This window comes from Gekko japonicus, unplaced genomic scaffold (genome assembly GCF_001447785.1).
Source record: "Gekko japonicus isolate JY-2015 unplaced genomic scaffold, Gekko_japonicus_V1.1 scaffold806, whole genome shotgun sequence".
Lineage (NCBI taxonomy): Eukaryota > Metazoa > Chordata > Lepidosauria > Squamata > Gekkonidae > Gekko > Gekko japonicus.
The window spans coordinates 15,482-22,812 of NW_015160234.1; positions in this window are offsets into that span (position 1 = coordinate 15,482).

Here is a 7,331-nt window from a genome sequence, read left to right on the forward strand (position 1 = left end):
GGCTAGGGCTCCTACTGGTTACATTAGGATCCTAGCCCAGGATGAAGCTCAACATGGTGTTTCAATCAGTCGATTCACACATCAGTATTTACACAGTTCACATAGCAGTTATATACAATGCAATACATAACAATCACCATTTTAGTAAAGGAATAAGCAGGGCTATTTTGGGGCAGGAACGCACAGGAACGGAGTTCCGTCTGGCTCCTAAATTGGCCACGCCCAGCAGGAACTCATTAGCATAATAGGCCACACCGAACAGCAGAAACTCATTAGGGTTGGCTACATTAGGGGCTTGTGGCCTAACATGCAAAGGAGTTCCTGCTACAAAAAAAGCCCTGGGTTTTGACAACAAACAAGGTAAACAGAATAAGAAGGGAAAGGTGGGTGTGGCTGGATGACCACACTTCTGGTAACATGGGGGTATGGCCTAATGTGCTAATGAGCGGTGTATTCAGGGTGTGGCCTAATATGCTAATGAGTTTTGCTGTTGGGTGTGGCCTATTATGCTAATGAGTTCCTGCTGGGCTTTTTCTACAAAAAGAGCCAAGTGTCTAATTGCTAGTGCTGTAACGTACAAGAAGAGTCTCTTAATATACTTTAATACATCATCCTCCTTTGGGGGGGATTACACATTTCAAGCGCAACACTTGTACTCTTCAACATCAGTTACTCTAAACAAGGCCCTGGAGCTTTCAGGGCCTCATCCTGGATGTTTCCAGCGGAGTTTATCTGAGACAAAGTCATGGAGGACTATGGAGACTATGGAGATTTAGCTCTGATCCAAATCTGGCCTTCATTTACAAGTTACAGTTTTATATTCAGAGACAAACTTTTTAATTAGATCCGGAAGGACTTCCTAACATACTCCTAATTGTTCTCTGTTGGTTCATTATCAAAGTAACATCACAAAGGAACATCTGAGCTCAGGAATAACTTCTAAATATCTTGGCAACACTCAATGGAGAGAATTCTGGGTTTGTGGTTATCATCCAAATGTCATTCTGTTTGCTTAGGGGCACAGCCCTGGACCTGGCAGGTTCCATCAATGAATTACCAGAATGGCTTTGTCTAGGGTTGCCAGCAATCCCCTGGCAAATATCAGATTTTGAAGGTGGTGCCTGGGGTGGGTGAAGTTTGGGGAGGATGTGACATCACTTCCAGATGATGCTGTAGGAATTTCCCCTAATCTCTATGGTAAATACCATAGAGAAATGTGGGAGATTCCTTAACTATGAAGGCCATTTTCTAGCCATTTTTTCTTCCCACGCTTGATTTCTCAAGAGAAGGAGATTGGCGCCAAGGATGGGAGCTTGCCCACCACAGGCAGGCACAGGAAAAACCTTGCTGTGTCCCGTCAAGTTCTGATCTTGACTCACTGAATTCTACCTTGATTTCATTCCTGGCTCCACCAAGGAGGTTTTTGTTTTGAAATCAAAATTGAACAATACTAGTGGTATAACTGGCACCTTCCTAGCGGAATGTCCATATATTTAGATTCCAGCATAGAAGCCTAAACACTGCTGTTTTATGCTCGTCATTACATCTTGTGCTTGGAATCTCACTCCAAGATGCTGGCACTCAATCTAATTCACAGGGAATAAAATCTCTTTTCTTGTAAGGAACCTGCAACTTCCATATCAACAGCATCTTGGATGGTCATCAGAAGTGGGGGAAATATAAGGACCTTTCAAATGAAAACCAATGGCACACCAAAATAGGAAACATTGGAAGACAACAGAGGGACATCAGAAAGCAAATTAGTCTTTAGAGCTGTGGTTGCATTACATATGGTCCATTGAGGTCGATCATATCGTGTAGGATTGCATTGTTATTTGTTTTGCTAATGCATCTAGATCCTGTTTTTTCCCCTACTAGAGATTCAAAGCAGCTTTTAGAAAAATACAATTTAATTTAGACGAAGGATGTTGAACTCATTTGTTACAAGAGCCAGTTCTTAATAAACAATTTCTTTGTTCTGCAGAAAACATGAGTTAAATTAATTTATAGGTCAAAACACGAAATTAATACATCTCTCAAATTAACACAGAGCCACTCAGAAACAGAGGTATATTTTTTGTTGTTCAGTCGCACAGTCGAGTCCGACTCTTCGCGACCGCATGGACCAGCTCCCGCCAGGCCCTCCTGTCTTCCGCCGTCCTCTGAAGTTGGCTCAATTTCATGTTCGTTGCATCGATGACACTGTCTAACCATCTCATCCTTTGCCATCCCATTTTCCAATAACCTTTATCTTAGTAGCAATAAACAGGTTAACATAACCTTCTTCATATCAATAACTTCCACCAATCCGTCAAGATAGTTTAAGATAGTTTAATAAAACCTGTCTCCCGTTTTGTCCCAAATAAATTCTGTGCTTCTACGTTTCAGAATTCTTCTGTTATCAGGAAGGAAAAGATCAATAGATTGTTTTAAAATCTCTTTTAGAGACAAACAGTGCAGTCTTAAGCACTTCTACATCCTGCTTAGGATGGCATCATAGCCTGCAGAATGGTTTCATGAAGCCCAACTCCGGGAAATTCCCTTCGGCAGCTATCTGCATCATTCTGATTTACATCTACTGCTTTGCTGTGATGTGCTGGACATGTGTTAGATGGCACCTAATTAAGGGCCAAACAAGAATGGACAAGAGATCATGGGTCTTCGTCAGTTTGTTCAAGGTGAATTGCCTTATTTTATTTTATTTTTCGGATCTATATTCCAACCACCCCACAATTGGGCTCAGGGTGGATCACGGGGCCATTCGGCATCACAATATATAAAAACATTAATACAATCTAATTACATTAATAATCAGATTAAAACAGTAAAGAACAATAATTTAAAACAGATTGCACTACATGTTTGTGCCCACAATCTCCAGCACTGGTGTCGCTAGGTCTCGGAGGTCTACTTGCTCTGGGCCACATAGAGATGGTGAACTTCAGCAGGGGAGGCCAACTTTTTCACTGGATATGGGCAGTGGGGCCAAAGGTATTTACCCCTTCAATCCACACACGGATTCTCAAAACCAAGCTCCTCCTGTGCTTATTAACAGGGGGGGCTGGGGGGGAGACAAGTAAAAATGGTTAATAATAGAATGAGGAGCTCAGTTTCAGGTAGCACAACTAAGCATGGTTTGAAAGATTAAATCCTCTCTTCTCTTCCTGTGCACCCCTAATCTGAATCACAGCTGTGCAGATATGTAGTGTACCTTCTATGGACTGATAGAGATTGATGGACATTCCTGGATTTCTCCCAATGGGTCAAATAACACCTCTCTGAAGCATACAAAAATGGGTGGGGAGGGTGGAGCCTGATCTCTGCGTGTGTTGCAGTCATGATCTTGAATCTGGCACTGCATACACTGGAATTGGAGAACTGTTGCACAAATGGCGACCCCCAAACACCCCCCCCCCGCTGATCAGCTAGCCAATGAGGGGGACTTACCAGGAGAAAGACAAAGGCCCAGGTCACCATGCCAGCATTGGACAAGAAATGATGTCATCACCCCAGGGATGTCTGTGTGACACACAAGTATTTGGGCAAAAATTCTGTGGTAGAAGCCGTTTTTACAATAGAGTTTTTGCCCAAATACCAGAGTGTCACTCAGGCATTACTGGCGTGATGACATCACTTCCTGTGCAGTGATGGCGACATGGTCTGGGCCTTCCCCTTTCTGGTTGCCAGGAGAGACCTGGCTATCCCAATTGGTTCCAATAATTACATATATACAAACGCAAGAAGCTTCCTTATACTGACTTGGTCTATTGAGGTCAGCGTTGTCCACTCTGACTAGCAGTGACACTCCAGGATCTCATGGAGCTCTTTCACATAATCTCCTACCTGATCCTTTTTAACTGGTGATGTTGGAGATTGAACCTGGGACCTTCTGCATACAAAGCAGAAGCTCTGCCACTGAGCCATGGCCCTTCCTTAAATGAAACTGCCTTATATTGAACCACGCCGTTGGTATCTCAAGGTCAGTATTGTCCACTCTGGATAGTAGTGGGAAGAGTCATAAAATTGCAGTGGGCTTATGGAGAACCCGTAGGGTTTTCAAGGCAAGAGATGTTTGGAGGTAGTTTGCCATTGCCTGCCTCTATGTAGCAACCTTGGATTTCTTGCTGGTCTCCCATCCAAGTATTAACCAAGGTGAACTCTGCTTAGCTTCTGAGATCTGAAGATATCATGCTAACCAGGGCCATCCATATCAGGGTGGTTAGTACAATACCTATTGTTAAAGGTCCCCTCAGTTCCGACGACCTCTGTAATGGCTATATCCTTCTCAGTAGATGCTTCAACTCATCGGGATGGTTTTCCAGAGTGATCTAAATGGCACCTTTTCTGGCAAGACTTGGGAAGTTTTGTAAAGCAGTTTCATTCCTGAAGGTCATGGACCTTCATGGCCTGAATGGTTCTAATTTTTAGAGGGTCTGAGGTTGATCAGGCATTGGTTTTTGTTGTTAGAGGGATTTAGGGACAAGCTTCTGTATTGCTATACAGTGTTTTTTGATCCTTGGCCTATTCTTTTTGTAAGCCGCATCATCCTTTGAAGAAGTGAGGTTTAAATACTTTAGACAAATAAAATGTAAAAGAAATGTTTGTATTTGAAGGTCCAGCTTCTCGGCTACTATACTGCACAGTTCTGTAATTCAATATAGGAGAGTAGATCTTGCCATTAGATGTGATTATATAAATGCCACAAACAAACAGAGCACCAGGCTTTCAGGTTGCCATCTTCCAAGCTACTGATGAGAACAGAAATTCCACAAGTTAATGGGCGCCTGTTTTGAAAGTACTTCACAGAGCAAAGTTTACTGAATTGTCAAACGGAGGATTTACGAGTTCCCTCTGCTGCAAAATTTGCCCTGAAGAAGAGCGGAAATGGGTTTGGCATGGAGCCCCGGATGTGCTATTAATAGAAGAGGAGAAAGAATGTGTCTTTGACTGATGCTTACAACACAAATAGGATGGTTTGTCACATAGAACTTTGAACAGATGAAGACGCTGACTATCAGAAGTCCAGAGTGACTATATGGACTGGAATTCGACCGGAGCCCTTTATTCAATATAGAAAAATTACACGTACTGTAAAATTCTTTGGTATCTATTATTGTTAAAGATCTTTATAGGGTCTAAGTAATAAAAGAGATTTGCACTGAAATTTACATAAAATAAGTTCTTAGTAATTATATCACGGTTGTTTGTATTGGTTGATCAACCTCTAGGTGGGGTCTGGAGACCTCCCAGAATTACAACCGATCTCCAGAGAGAGATTAATTTCCCGGGATACAATGGTTGCTTTGGAGGGTGGCATTTATGGCATTATTCACCATTGAGGTCTCTCCCCTTTCCAAACCCCACCCTCCCCAAATTACAGCCCCAAATCTCCAGGAATTTCCTAATGTGGAGCAGGCAACCATACAATATAGCTCGTGTAACCAAACCATTTAGACCAGTCACCCCAACCATTTAGTCAAGTGATTCCAACATGGTGCCTATATTGGTGCCAGTGCATTTCCTGGCACTCACTTCTTCCTCAGAGTTTCTCTTTCCCAAAACAAAGAGCCAATCCTGGCTTCCTTCCTTTTAACTGAAGCAGGAAGATCTTCAGAATGGCCCAGTCAAGGATATATGTATCTACAGAGAGCACCTCTTCTGATGCAGTTGCCTCCTTCATAGGAATATACTTGACTTGGAACTTCTCAACATTTTGTGATTGGCTGGAGTCCCCAGGGCAGCCATTTTGGAGTTGACTGTATCCCTCATAAGCAGTTGTTGGTGGCACCCACTACACAAAATTCCCAAAGTGTCTACAGGTTCAATGAAGTTGGGGATCCTTGATTTAGACAATGGCCATGTTGTTTGGGGACCATCTTTTACCTAACAAGATGAAAAATTCACCCATTTGGGGGACTTCCGGTGGCGGGAAAACGACATGGCAGCTTGAGCTCTTCGCTCCGTTCACCCGGACACCCATCCACCCCCTAATTCATCCTACAGTGTGCCATCAACTTCCAATTTATGGGGTCTGAAACCGGAACATCTCAACACCCGAACCAAAAGAAGCTAAAGAAAATACAACTTGTAGAATCGGAACCTCAGTTAAGTCTCTCTGCCAGCCCGCAAAGAATCGCCGTATTTTAAAATGGCGTCGGGAAGCACCCCAGCAGCCAAAGACTCACCGTCAATTACAGCCACGGATTTATCTAATGCCCTTATAAATATGGAAAAAAACTTTTTTGAGCACATTGCTGGCATGTTCAAACCTCTTTATGAGAAATATGACATACTGCAAAAAGATCAGATTGAAATGAGGAACTTAGCTGAAGGAGCGTCCCAACGAAGTATTCACAATCAAAAAGAAATACAACAGATGCAAACAACGGAAGAAATTCTCGCTGAAAAAACATTACGTTTAGACTTAACAACGAGGCAGAACAACCTCAAACTTCGTGGCCTCGGTGAAAAAGTTGAAGAACAGGGTGACCTTGCTATCTATATTGCGGCATGGCTATCTCAGATCATCAAAATGGAGGGCAACCATTCCAAAGCCGTCACCAAAGCATTCCGTCTGAGCCCTACTGCACTTCTTAGATCAAGACCAGCACGCAACATTCTAATAACCCTTCTGGATGCAAGATACAGGAAGGCTATTTTAAATGAAGCCCGGAAAAAAGGTTACTTACTCTACAATAGGGATAAAATAGAAGTCTTTCCCAATCTGCCAAGGGTAGCAATGCTTAAGCGCCGTGAATTGAAGCCGATTACTAACTGCCTACAGGAAGCAGACATCAGATACTCATGGGTTTCTCCGTTGGTCTTGCAACTCTCATACCAAGGTAAACAATACAAATGTTCAACTCCAGAGGAAGGCTACAAGATCCTGAGAATGCTGAAGTTAGAAATCCCCATGGAGCTCACCAGGCAACAAAATAAACGACGGCATTCATCTTCCTCCCCATCTTCGTCTCCAAATACACCACAACGAAGCTTTTCCACCTCAGAGGGATAATTAGACGTTCATAATCCTGGTTCTCAGTTTACCTTCTCTATTTTTGCTCTTCAAAAATGTACAAAAATGTAATTAAAATTAGCTCAAAGGGTTGGTAATAATCGCCACAATTGAGAAGCTCGTTTTCATATACGAGTCTTTAACAACTTTAATGTTCAGGTTCAAGATGTTATATTGCCGTTTATTGGTTTTCAGACCTACTCTACATGTTATCACTCCACTCAAAATAATTATCTAGTTCTGGTGTTGTTTGTAATTAATTTTAGATTTAAGTTGATGTTTGTTATTTGTCTTACATTTTACTACGGGGGTGGGG